Source organism: Galeopterus variegatus, unplaced genomic scaffold, assembly GCF_000696425.1.
Source record: "Galeopterus variegatus unplaced genomic scaffold, G_variegatus-3.0.2 Scaffold1700, whole genome shotgun sequence".
Taxonomy (NCBI): Eukaryota; Metazoa; Chordata; class Mammalia; order Dermoptera; family Cynocephalidae; genus Galeopterus; species Galeopterus variegatus.
The window spans coordinates 162,081-176,152 of NW_007727811.1; the positions used below are offsets into that span (position 1 = coordinate 162,081).

General features: G+C 48.1%; 1 pseudogene; it reads left to right on the forward strand.

Annotated features, from left to right (window-relative positions):
- Positions 1–8,368: 8,368 nt before the first annotated feature.
- Positions 8,369–8,766, forward strand: LOC103595163 (annotated as a pseudogene).
- Positions 8,767–14,072: the final 5,306 nt, after the last annotated feature.

The following is a 14,072-nucleotide window of genomic DNA, read 5'->3' on the forward strand; positions in this document are numbered from 1 at the left end:
CCCCCCCCGTCTTCTCAACTGCAAAGCGGGGGATGATGGCACCTACTTCACACGGTGGCTGTGAAAGCACATTGAAGACAAATGTTTCACAACACCTCCTCCTCCCTCATCCTCAGCTGACGACTGTGCTCTTATTTTCTGAGAAAGAGGGAGCAGTCTGAAGACCATGCCCCACACTGCAATGTCCCCTGCGCCCACCCCTAGGCTCTGCCTTGCTCCCGCTGGGCTGCAGCCCCATCCTCTTGCCCCCGCCCGGCCCCTGCATTGCTCCAGTAATCCTCCGCATGTGACCAGGTTTGTGCTCACTACACAATCTTTCCCATCGAGAGAGAAACATGCTGTTGTTTCTCTCATTTAAGAGGGAAAAAAAGGTGTCCCTAGACTGCCCAGTGCCCCTAGCTCCTCCCCATGTGTCTGCTCCCTTCGGTGGTTGAGGACCCTCCTGGAGAGGCTTGTCGGTCCCCCCATTCTCCACTCCCTGCCAAAGCCTTTCCAATCAGGCTCTGGTCCTCACTGGCCACCACTGACCCCCACAGTCAATCTACAGCCCCTGGTCAGTCTCTCACCCTCCCCCGTCAGCCTCCCCATCTGCCCGGACACACGTGGCTCTGGGCTGCTCTGATCCCACACTCCCACCTTGAGTCGCTCCCCACATCCTGAGTGAGCCCTGGCACGCCCAGAGCACAGGCCTGGGCCCTTCTCTTCTCCATCCACTCCCCGGTGATGACATCGGACTGTGGCCTCAGATATCCCCACTTACATTTCTAGCCCCAACTCTGCCACTGAACTCGAGCCTTGCAGACCCAACCACTCCTCAAAGTCCCCATCTGCATGTGGGACAGGCAGCCCACACTTGACATGTCCCAAGCTGCTTGCTCCCAACCTGCTCCAATCCTGGTCTTCTCCGGCTCAGGACATGGCACCACTGTTCATCCAAGCCTCTCTCCCTCAACCCACATCCCACTGATTCCCCCTTCAAAATATGCCATGATGCAGCCTCTTCTCACCACCTCTGCCACAGACGCCTGCGTCTGCACCTACCCCACCTCTCACCTGGAGGGCCGTGCAGCCTCCTAACGGGTCACCCTGCTGCACCCTGACCCCCACTTGCCTATTTGCCAGACACTAGCTACAGCCATCTTTTCAAAACATAAATATAACTTTGTCATGTCACACACCTGCTGAAAGCCTCCAGTGACTCACCATCTCACTGAGAACAAACGCCTCCTGCCTTGACCCGGCCAATAGGTGGTGCGTGGAGGGCCCCAACCTGTTTCTTATCTTCACCTCCCACCAGTCCCCAGCCCCGCCCCTCCTCCAGGCACTCTGTCCTTCTTGCTGTTCCTCAAAGGCCTCAAGCTCTGTCCTGCAACAGGGCCTTTGTACTTGCTGTTTCCTGTGCTGGGATGCCCTCCCCCCACATCCACAGGGCCCATTTCCTTACCTTAAGTCTTTGATCGACATCCCTGACCCCCACTTACACCATCTAAAACAGCCAGCTCATCCCTGTCACTGCCTAACCCGGTATCCCTGCTTTATTTTTTATTTTTCCTTTGTGACACTTATCATTCCCTGATACATATATATATTTTATTTTTTAATTTTTTTAATTAATAGAATTTATTTTTTAGAGCAGTTTTAGGTTCACAGCAAAATTAATCAGAAAATACAGAGAGTCCCCATATCCCCCCTCCCACCCACACAGTCTCCCATCAATATCCTGCAGGTGTGGGACATCTGTCACAACTGATGAACCAACACTGACACATTATTGTCACCCAAAGCCCACAGTTTACATTAGGGTCACTCTCGGTGCTGTGCCCTTTATAGGTTCTGACAGGCGTCTGGTGACGTGTCTCCACCACTGCACTATCACACAGGATAGTTGCTCTGCCCTAAGAATCCTCTGCGCTCTGCCTGTTCGTCCCCCTGCCCAGCTCCTGGCAACCACTGGTCTTTTTACCGTCTCCATAGTTTTGCCTTTTCCACATTGGCTTCTTTCACTTAGTAATATGCATTTAAGGTTCTGCCACATCTTTTCATGGCTCGATAGCTCATTCTCTTGAGCACTGAACAGTATCCACTGTCTGGATGCACCACAGCTTACTTGACCATTCACCTACTGAAGGACGTCTTGACGGCTTCTAAATTTTGAAAATTAAATTCCTTGACATTTACGATACACAATAGCATGTTCAAGGCCCTGATCAGTTTACAGTAAAAAAAAAACAAAAACCTCTTTATCTTGGTTGAATCCAGTTTTCCCAAATTTGACCACGGGCAATTTGTCTAGGTGCCACCTCCCACCTCCGGGGTGCCACAGGAGCTTGTCCTAGGAGGAGAAGCCCCTCTCCACTGGGGCAGCCAATAAAGGCTTCTCCTTGAAGGAAGAGAGAGGTTGAGAGCAACAGGGCAGAAGGGGTCACTCAGGTAAAGGGAGTGGTTGAGTTTGGAGCTTTGGAGGACATGAGCCTGGCTGGAGTGAGGACCCACGGAGGAGCGGCGGGAACTACACTGGAGACCTGACTGGTGCACGCAGCCACACAGCAGAAGGGCTATGTGACCCTGGGCAAACCACTTCCTTCTTCTTGCCTCCGGACTGGGCAAGGCTGGTTCCTACAGCCCAAGGCCCTATGCCTACAGCTTCTGAGGCTATAGGGTGGGTCCTTAGGTTCGTTTCTAGAATTCAAAAAGTCTAATGCCTCTAACACCAGACTGGAGTCTCCAAAGACAATCCTAGGACTGGCCAGTTAGCTCACTTGGTTAGAGCATGGTGTTGATAATGCCAAGCTCAAGGGTTCAGATCCCTGTACTGGCCAGCTGCCAAATAGAAAATAAATACATTCCACAGGAAAAAGACAAACCACAAAATGGGAAAAATTATCTCAAATCATATATCTGATAAGGGTCTACTATAGAGTTACCACATGACTCAGCAACTCCACTCCTAGGTATATACCCAAGAGAAATGAAAACATATGTCCACACAAAAATTTGTATATAAATGCTCTTAGAAGCATTATTCATAATAACAAAAAGTGGAAACAACTCAAATGTCCATCAATGGATGAATGGACAAACAAAATATGGTATATCCACGGGCCGGCCAGGTGGCGCACTCAGTAGAGTGCGGTGCTTGGGAGTGTGGTGGCGCTCCCACCGAGGGTTCGGATCCCATATAGAGACCGGTCCGCTCACTGGTTGAGCGTGGTGCGGGTGCGACACAGAGGGTTGCGATCCCGTTGCCGGTCGCGGTGTGGGCGCGACACTGAGGGTTGCGATCCCGTTACCGGTCACGAGAAAAGACAAAAAGGAAAAAAAAAAATGGTATATCCATACAATGGAATGTTACTCAGCCATAAAAAGGAGTGAAATAGTTACATGCTACAACAGGGATGAACCTTAAAAACATTATGCTAAGTGAAAGAAGTCGGTCACAAACGGCTTATATGATTCCATTTACATGAAATGTCCAAAATAGGCAAATTTATAAAGACAGAAAGTAGTTTGATGGTTGCCAGGAGCTGAGGGAGGGGACATTGGGAAGTAACTGCTAATGGGCACAGGGTTTATTTTTGGAGTGATGAAAATGTTCTGGAATTAGGTAGCAGTGATGGTTGAACGACGTTGTAAATATGAGGGTACTTCAAAAAGTTCATGGGAAAATAGAATGAAAAGGTAGTATGAATCTTTCCATGAACTTTTTGAATTAACCTTGTATACTAAAAGCCACTGAATTGTACCTTTTTTTTTGGTCCTTTTTGAGACCGGCTGCACTGCGCTCAGCCAGTGAGCGCTGTGAGCGCACCAGTCATCCCTATATAGGATCCAAACCCGCGGCGGAGCGCTGCTGCGCTCCCAGCGCTGCACTCTCCCGAGTGTGCCACGGGCTCGGCCCTGAATTGTACCTTTTAAAAGGGTAAATATTATGGTATATGAATTATAACTCGATAAAAATGTGCATATAAAGAAGGATCCACAGTTCCTTGGAGAGATGGCTGATTTCAGCTGTGAGGAGCCTGGAACATCTTTATACCAGAAGCAAGGACATTTTCATAGGCCAGTGTGGCAGTATGAAAAGGATTCCAGAATCCACTTGAAGAAGTTCACCACCGGCCAAAGATGGGACAATTTGAGCATCGTTGAGAATACGACTACGAGGACTGAAACACATCAAATTTGTAAAAACCCATAACGATAAAAATCAAAATCTAAGAAAACTAAAAAGTGTGCTAATGACCACATGTCTGCAAGAATGTAGAACACCTGGGATCCTGCACACACACTGCTTGTGAGTGTGCAAATTGGTACGACCACTCTGGAAAACAGTTCCTCATTATCTATAAGGTTGAAGATCACATCCTCTACAACCCAGCAGTTCCACTCCTAGGAATGTGCCCTGGAGAGCTGCATTCATATGTTTACCTGGGACATGTTTTAGAATGCACAGAGCAGTATTTTTCATGATAGTTACAAATCAGAAACAACACTGATGTCTGTAAACTGACTGGATAAGTAAATCATGATGTATTCACATATTGGAATACTATGTAATGAAAATTAAAAAGACCCCGCTATGAAGAACAACCTAGATGCATGAAAAAAAATGTTAATAGAAAAAAAGCCAGACTTAAAAGAATACATAAGTTCATTAATTAAAATTTAAAAAGAGAACTGTTTGGTTTGGGATGCATACTTAACATGGTAAAACCAAAAACAAAACGTGTAATGACCCTAACTATTTAGAATGGTGGGTTCCTTTGGGGGAGGGAGGGGCTCATGGTGGAGAAGGGTCCAGGGGGTCTTTTGGAGCTGTGGCAATGCTCTATTTTTTTTTTACTTAGATTGTGGCCACTTAGGTGTTGGCTTTATATTAATTTGATAAAATGTATAACCTATTTTATACACTTTTATATTTTAAAAAATGGAAAAAATACTCACTGACCACCTTCGGAGATTGCTAGAGCACCAACTCACTTCTCAAGAAATCGATAAATAAAGGGAGAAAATGGAGCCTTTATTCTGCTGTATGCACCATATTTCAGAACGATAAAATAGGTGAAGAGGGAAAGTTCTTTACAGAAGTCTAGCTAAAAAAATGCAAACAAAATGATCAAATTAGAAAAATCACCATCTGGCAAGGGGTAAAAATATCATGGAAACTGGATGTTAACTTGCAGTAAAGGTGGGATGGCCATAGCTCTCTAGCTCCTCATCTCTCTGTATCCTGCATCTCCCCCAACCACTGCAGGGAGTATCTGATCTCCCTGCAGACCACCGCCTGCACAGGGAGACGGGCTTAACCTGCACGAGCTATGCATGCTATTTTGTGTACAAAATTCACACAAATATTCCTCAAGTTCTGCCAGAGTGGGTATAGTCCCTCCTCAGCACAGTCCCTGGAGGGAGCCGCCAGGTTCAGAACAGAGTTCTGGCCTTCACTGCCACAGCCCAGCTGAGCAATGACTCAGAGAGGCCTGGGGGCTGGGCAGCGAGGGGGTCCTAGGGAGAGCAGGGGGGCTCAGAGATCTGGAGCTGACACAGGCCTGGGGCACCCACCCCCATGCTACTGCCTCACAGACCACCATCACCTGGGCAGTCTGGAGGACCCTCTCCTCCCTTACATCCCCCAGGTGGCAATTTCATGACTTGGTTTCCCCGTGTCAGCTTGGATCTGTTGGGCAGGAAGGAAGGTGAGGCAGAAAGGAGGCCCGCTGTGGTTTGCCTCCCGCCCCCCACCCCATGCAGGGGCACCCAAGCCAAGCCAAGCCAGCTTTGTGGCTTACCAGGCCAGCTGGTGCGAAGGAGAGAGGAGGGGCCACCAGTGCCCAGGCCTCACTAGGGCTGGCGGAAGGGCCCTCTCAGCCAGTCGGGGCCAATGGCAAGGGGCTCGGAGGGTGGGCAGAGGCAGGGATCCTGGACCCTGCAGGGCAGAGGAGGTCTCCAATTACAAGTGCGCCATCTGGGGCAGAGCCAAGTGGAGCAGGTGAGATGGCAGCCAGTCACCCAACACCAGGGAGCAGGCAGTGGTGGCTGCCTGGTGTCTGATGGAGCTGCTGATAGAGGTGACACCTGATATCCTGCTGGGGGTGAGGCTGGGGGAGGGAGGAGTCGCATTCAGACCTGCGTTTGAATCCCAGCTCTATCACACACTCACCGAGGGGCTTGGCTGCGAGTCACAGTCCCTCTGCAGCCTCAGCTCACCCTTCTGAAAATGGGGTGCTGTGCAGGTGGGTGAGTCTATCAACAGAAGGAGCCTAGCACAGTGCCCAGCACATAGTACATGCTCGATAAATCGCAGTTGTCCTTATGGAAGTTGGGGCTGCTGAGGGCTCAGAAGGGGTAACTAGGGTGGTGGGTGGCTAAATGCTGGACAGATCCAGTGGCTGGAAGCTCCAAGGGGCAAAGACAAAGTGCATATCATTCACCACTGAATTTGCTGCACAGCACGCCATACTCAACACATGTTCATTTGACGTGCAACAGAATGAATGCACGAGAGTAAAACTATGAACAGCAGCCACTAAGATGATTTGTCATCTAATAAGAGGACCCCAAGTAAGTCCCCTTCCCAGCTGTGCAACCTCAAGCAAGTCATATCACCCCAAGAACCTCAGCTTCGTCATCTATGAAATGGGATTAGTGATCACTAATAAATACCATCCCCATAGGCTTGTGGCTCAATGAAGAAAATGGATATGGAAGTAAAGGAGGCGCTGTCAGTGCCCTTTTATCAGGTGGGGCGCCCATCTCCCAGCAGCTGCGGGTGCTGGCTGCTAACAGCTCACAGCTGCCTCCTTCTCCTGACTGCTGCCCTTGGCTTACAGGAGCTGCCTCACTTAGAGATGCATGAGAGGTTATGCTCCCGCTGGAAGTAGCTTGCAGCCAGTGGCCACCTGATTGGAAGTACAAAGCCCTAAGGAGGGATAAGCCTATGGGACTTGCTGTTCGTGTTCTCGCTTTCCCCATGGATCAAACTAGTGATAGGCTTCTGCTGAAAGCACATCTTTTCCCACCCTAATGTGAACATGCCTTAAATAAATCACCTGCCCAGGAACTCCTGTCTCAGCTCACCTCCTAGGGAACCAGATTTGAAACAGGAAGAACTGTGTAAACTATAAAGCACTATGCACAAGTATGGGGTTGTTTTATTTTTCAGGAAACATTGAAAGGAGAGGGGCTAGCAATGGAGGAGGGGGAGGTCTGCTCCGTGAGCAGGAGTGAGGGGCAGGGAAGGGGAGTCCTGCTACGCCACCCCAACCCTGCCTTCATGGAACTCAGGGGCAGGTATGAGAGACAGACAAGAAACCAATAAGATGATAATGTCAGAGAGGAGTGCTTTGAAGGAAAATAAAGCAGGGTTAGGGGATGGAGAACAACAGGGGCTATTTTAGGTGGGGTAGTGTGGGAAGGCCTCTCTGAGGGGGTGATGTGGGCAGAATGTCATGAGCCACACAGACCTCTGGGGAAGAGAATGCCTAGAGGAGAATAGCAGTGCAAAGGCCCTGAGGCAGGTGCTTGATATGTCCAAGAAATGACCAGGAGACCAGTGAGGCTGCAGGGGCATGAGATGAGGTATCAGGCAGTCAGATCACACAGGGCCTTGTAGGCTGTTATAAACTTTTTATAGGACTTTGGGTTTTATTTTGAATGAGAGGGGAGTCACCAAACAGTTTTGAGCTGGGAAAGATGTTATCTGATTTAGGTTTTCAAAGGATCTCTTTGGCTGCTGGGGCAAGGGGAGGGCAGGGAGGCCAGGGAGAGGCTGCTGTGGTGATCTGGGAGCACGACATGCAGGCTGAGAAGGGAGGGCGGCAGTGGAGGTGGTGACAGGTGGTGGGATTCTGGGTGCTGTGAAGGCAGAGCCAGGAGCATTTGCTGATGACTACATGAAGAGGTGTCAGAAGACACATGGATCCATCTACCAATCTACAGAGGGGACAGAGGAACACGCTAAACTACACCACGGGGCTGCCCAGGTACCTCACTTGGGAGAGCATGGTGCTGCTAATACCAAAATCATGGGTTCAGATTCCCATACCGGCAAGCCACCGTAAATAAATAAATAAATAAACAAACAAACTACACCATGGGGATGCAGTCAACAAAATCTAGACTGTGGGAAATTCTACAGGACAAATCACTTGCTTTCTCCAATAGATAAATTGCAAAAGAATAAGAAAAAAACCTACTGAGTGGGAGAATACATCTGATGAGGGGTTAATCTCCAAAATATATCAGGAACTCAACTCAACAACAACAAAAATAACTCAATTAAAAAGTGGGCAAAAGACCTGAATAGACATTTCTTAAAAGAAGACATTCAAGCTTTTCTTCCTGCTTGGCTTCCTGAGGACTGACCACCATCATGAATGACACAGTGACTATCTGGACCAGAAAGTTCATGACCAGCTGACTGCTTCAGAGGAAGCACATGGCCATTGACGTTCTTCACCCTGGAAAGGCAACAGTACCTAAGGCAGAAATTTGGGAAAATTAGCCAAAATGTGCAAGACCACACTGGATGTCATCTTTCTATTTGGATTTAGAACCTATTTTGGTGGTGGCAAGACAACTGGCTCTGGCATGATTTACGATCCCCTGGATTATGCAAAGAAAAATGAACCCAAACATAGACTTGCAAGACATGGCCTGGATGAGAAGAAAAAGACCTCAAAAAAACAGAGAAAGGAATGCAAGAACAGAATGAAGAAAGTCAGGGGGACTGCAAAGGCCAGTGTAGGTGCTGGCAAAAAGCAGGAGTAAAGATTCTTTTTTTTTTTTAAAGATGACCGGTAAGGGGATCTCAACCCTTGGCTTGGTGTTGTCAGCACCACGCTCAGCCAGTGAGCAAACCGGCCATCCCTATATGGGATCCGAACCCGTGGCCGTGGTGTTACCAGCACCGCACTCTACCGAGTGAGCCACAGGCCGGCCCAGGTGTAACGTTAGGTTGTTTATTTGAAGTCTTTCTATTCTTTTTATGTAAGCATTTTTTTGCAATAAACTTCCCTCTTGGTACTGCTTTCGCAGTATCTCACGTTTTGGTATATCTTTATTTTATTATTTTTTTTAAAAGATGACCGGTAAGGGGATCTCAACCCTTGGCTTGGTGTTGTCAGCACCACGCTCAGCCAGTGAGCAAACCGGCCATCCCTATATGGGATCCGAACCCGTGGCCTTGGTGTTATCAGCACCGCACTCTACCGAGTGAGCCACGGGCCGGCCTAGGAGTAAAGATTCTGCAATGACTTTATCGGTGGTGACTGCGGATTTTTCACAAAAGGATTAATAAATTGTAAAAGACTGAAAAAAAAAAAAAGAAGAAGACATTCAAACGACCAACAGGTGTAAGAAAAAAAGCTCAACATCACTAATCATCAGGGAAATGCAAATCAAAAGTACAATGAGATATCATCTCACTCCAGATAGAATGGCTATTATCAAAAGATCAAAAGATAAATCGAAAGGTGGCGAGGATGTGGAGAAAGGGGAACCCTCAGATATTTTGGTGGGAATGTAAATTCGTACAGCCATTATGGAAAAGAGTATGGAGGGTCCTCAAAAAATTAAAAATAGAACTACCATATGATCCAGCAATCCCACTACTGGGTATACATTCAAAGGAAATTAAATCAGTACGTTGAAGAGATATCTGCGCTCCCACGTTTATTGCGGCACTATTCACAATAGCCAAGATATGAAATCAACTCAAGTGTCCAACGATGAATGAATAAAGAGTGGTATATACACACAATAGAATACTATTCAGCCTTAAAAAAGAATGAAATCCTGTCATCTGGGGCAATGTGAATCAACCTGGAGGGCATTATGTTAAGTGAAATAAACCAGGCACAGAAAGACAAATACTGCATGATCGCACTCATAGGTAGAATCTAAAAAGCTGTTCTCATAGAAGTAGAATAGAATGGTGTTTACCAGAGGAGGGGAGGAGAGTGGGGATGGGGAGAGATCGGTCAATGGGTACGAAGTTCTAGTTAGATAGGAGTTATGGTGTTCTATTGCCCAGTAAGAAAGAGATGGAGAGGGAAGCCATGGATTGAAAGAGACAAAGACATATCAGCCAACCTTATATGGATCTTGATTTAAATAAACTGTTAAAAAAAAAAAAAAGACACGTCTGAGGCAATACTGAGACAAGAGGGAATGTGAATATTGAGTGGATATTTGGTCATATGAAGGAATTATTACTTCTTAGGTGTAATAATGGTATTGTGATTATATTATGAAATGTCCTTGTCTTTTAGAGATATATCTTGATGTGTTTATGATGAAATGATGCCTGAGATTTGGTCTGAATTATTACATTATTGGGGGGGCAGGAGTGGGAAGGTGGACAGGAGACAAAATGGCCATGAGCTAATAGCTGTTGCAGCTGAGCGGCGGTACATGTGATCCATACACTATTTTTCCATTTCTGTAAGTGCCTATATTTTTCCACAATAAAAAGTTTACAAATAAAAGAAGAGGAAACAGAGGGAGGGTGCTGAATGGCCCAAGGCTCCTTGGCGAGTCAGTGTCAGGGCCAAGGCCTCAGCCTGGACCCCAACCCCCAGTTCCCTGCCCTGCTTTGGCAGACTTTCTTGTCCTCTGGCGGCTAGTCCAGGCCAGACCCAGGCAGGTCAGGGATGGGATGTGTAGCCCTGGGGAAGGCCCAAGTGGGGGCAGAGTGGAACTAAGGGATGCTGGGTCTCTGCCAGCCCCTGTGAGGAGGAGTGGGCAGAGCCCTGGGCCACCTGCCCCAGAAGTTCCAATGAGGTGGATCATTTAAAGTGTCCAGCATCAGCACTCTAGCCTGGCTGCCTCGTGGCTCACATCCTGCCTCGTGCTCCTGCAGATTTCCTCCCTAGCCCCTGAGCCCATCTCTCACATTCCAACCTACGCATCTCCGTCCCTGCTGTCACTCTGCCTGGAACATCCACCTTCCACCTCTCTGGATCTGAGCATCCTTCCTTCCAGGTCTGCTTCTTTTTTTTTTTTTTTTTTGTCTTTTGTCTTTTTTCCGTGTCCGGCAACGGATCGCAACCCTCAGTGTCGCCCCCGTACCGGACCGGGGACCGGCAACGGGATCGCAGCCCTCGGTGCTGCTCCCGCGCCCCGCTCAGCCAGTGAGCGGGAACCGGTCCGCATGTGGGATCCGAACCATCGGGCGGGAGCGGCGCACTTATCCATGCGCCACCGGGCCGGCCCCCAGGTCTGCTTCTTGAAGACCACCCACCTGCCTCCAGTCCCTGAGACAAGCAATCATCACTCCTTGCCAAGAGTTCTGTGGCCACATAGGTGACAAGCACAACCTCTGCAGGCAGACTGCACGTCTCAGCCACTTACTCACTGTGAGATCTCAAGCAAGACACTTAATCTCAGTTGCCACATCTGTAAAATGGGCATAGCTTCATGAGGTTACTGAGAGGAATAAATGAGTTAATAAATATGGATAAATAGAACAGTGCCTGAACATGTCATTGGACCCCTCCTTTGCCTCCTAGAGGATACCCCAGTGCCATGTAAGCAAGTACTCAGTTTCTGCCATGCTCCTGGTACCCAGACATTACCCTTCTCTTTCCCATTGCACCAGGTTCTGTCCAGCACGGGTTTGGGCGGAGGAAGGAGAGGAGAAACAAACTCACAAGGGGACCAGTTAGAAATCAGCCACAGATAACTCTTTGAACTCAGATGGCAGCATGTGACTCACATGCCATCAGATTAAAGGAAATGCAATTCACATGCTCAGTTTTTTAGATTTCTAAGAAAAAAAATCCCAGGTATTACCAAATACTGTTATTATTCTTATTTTATCAGTAATGATGTTTGTTGTGTAAAATGCAAACAGCACAGGATGGTTGAAATAAAGAGGAAACATTCCTCATCTTTCCTGGCACTCAGCCTCCCAGTGTCTCCCCCAGAGAGGTGAGCACTAATAACAGTCAGGTATGCAGCCTTGTACACATTTTTATGCAGATATGAACAGAGGTACATATGCACATATGCATATTTTAAAAATTGGATCATACTAAACACATTGTCCTACAAAGTCATTTGCCTTAACCTATCAATACATCATGACCATCTTTACACACTGGTATTATGAAGCTCCACAACACTGCCAGCACCGACCCCATGCCTGACACACAGCAGACACTCAGCGGAGACTCATTGACTAAATGAAAAGAATGAACATCTGCCTAAAATCACAGAGGATGGACAGGTCCTAATTATGTCTCCAGTCCTCCTGACAGACATCTAATTTCACCACATGACCATCTCTGCCCAGCTATCTTTGCACCTTGGTAAGAATGCACCTGTAGAATAAGTCCCAAAAAATGGAATTGCGGGGTCAAAACTTTGATCGCTATTGCCAAAAAAGGTAGTGCCAATGTTTTCTCCTCAACTGATGTGAGAGTTCCAGTTTCACACACCCTCTGTCAGATAAGAGCTTTATCATGACCAGGATTTGTATTTCTCAAATGGATTAACCTTACTTAGTGACTCCACCCTCGATCATCAAATCTCCCTATGTCCCACCTGCGTAAACAAGAGGACTATCATTTTATTATTTCTGAGCAGCATGAGGGAGCCAAAACCCAGCTACTCTCTGGACAGTATACAGAAACAGTTTACAGATGCAAAAGTTAAAACATCTCGCTAATTTCTCAAAATGGACATGCTAATGTTTTAAAACTGTCAACTTCAAACAAGTATCCATTGACCCCTTCCTCACTACAAAAGAAGGGAAAATTAGGACCCTGCACTTTCCCTCCCTCCCACCCCAGCCTAGAGCGGCCAGGTCTAGTCAATAAAAATTCAGGACACCTAGTGAAATTTGAATGTTAGATAAATGACAAATAAATGTTTTTCGTACAAGTATGTCTCTACTGAAAAACAGCAGCAGCAGCAACAAATCTGTAATTTACCTGAAATTTAAATTTAACTGAGCATCCTGTATTTTATCTGACAAGCCCACCCCAGCCCCAACCAGCATTTTGATTTATCAAGTGATTTTAAATAGTAGCCAAGGCATCCTCTGCCTGCCCAGTCTTCAGGCATCCTGCCCCCCGAGCTTGAGGTCTCCGAGGCACGCCCCCCCCACCCCCACCACCACGCAGATCTCTCCCCTTCCAGAGACACACTACCAACTTCACTATCATTTGAGGTCCTTTTCCCCAGAGCCCACTAGGGCCAGGTACCTGCTGGTTTTCTCCCTTCGGCCAATCTCTAGGATCCTTCCCACTCCTCCCTTCTGGTGGTGAACAGAACCTGTTGCCCCAGCTGCTAGGGTGCTGTCAGCAGGTGACCTCAGCTGGCAGCCCCTTCACGGACTGTGCTGCTGCAGACCACCTGCCCAAGGGCATACCCACACCCAGCACCTGCTGGAAGCCAGACACTGGGCTCGGAGGCCTGACCATCCCAAGCAAAATTGGGCAGTACTCTGAAGGGCCCTCTAGCTCCAGAGTGCCCGTGGGATTCTCGGGGGCTGCCTGCTGGGGCTGCATCAGAGCTCCGCTTCTCCTCTGTCCTATCCTGCTTCCTCCTCTGCTGCCTGCAGTGAGGCTCCGGGGACACTCCCCCTGCTGCCTGCCAATCTCCACAGTAATTCCTGGGACCCTGACCTGCCTCCCCTGTCCCCAGCCCCTAGTCCCAGCCTTCCCTTCCAGTCTGCTGGGCCCCTGGCTAGAAACCAGCCACAAAGGGCCCATGGAGGGTAGGTCTGACATTGGCTAATGGGTTTCCTTCATTTGGCTTTCCAGTACATTCTGAATTGTCCACAGTGAAGACATATTACTTTGGTAATAAGAAAAAGTAATAAAAGCTGTTTTAAAAAAAATAATGTAAAACCAAACCAAGCAGCCCTCCTCCTACCTGGTATACCCACTCCTCCCCAACCCCTCTACCTGCTTCCTGGGGAGGATCTCCCCCCAAATCAGTGAATGCCCCCACCCCTAATGTCCTCCCCTGTCACTTCTGTCCTTCCAGACCCACAGCTAGTTTCACTTCTCCCATGAAGACTTTCTATCACCAGCTCGTTCTTGCTGGGGCCGGGGGTGGCGGGGGGG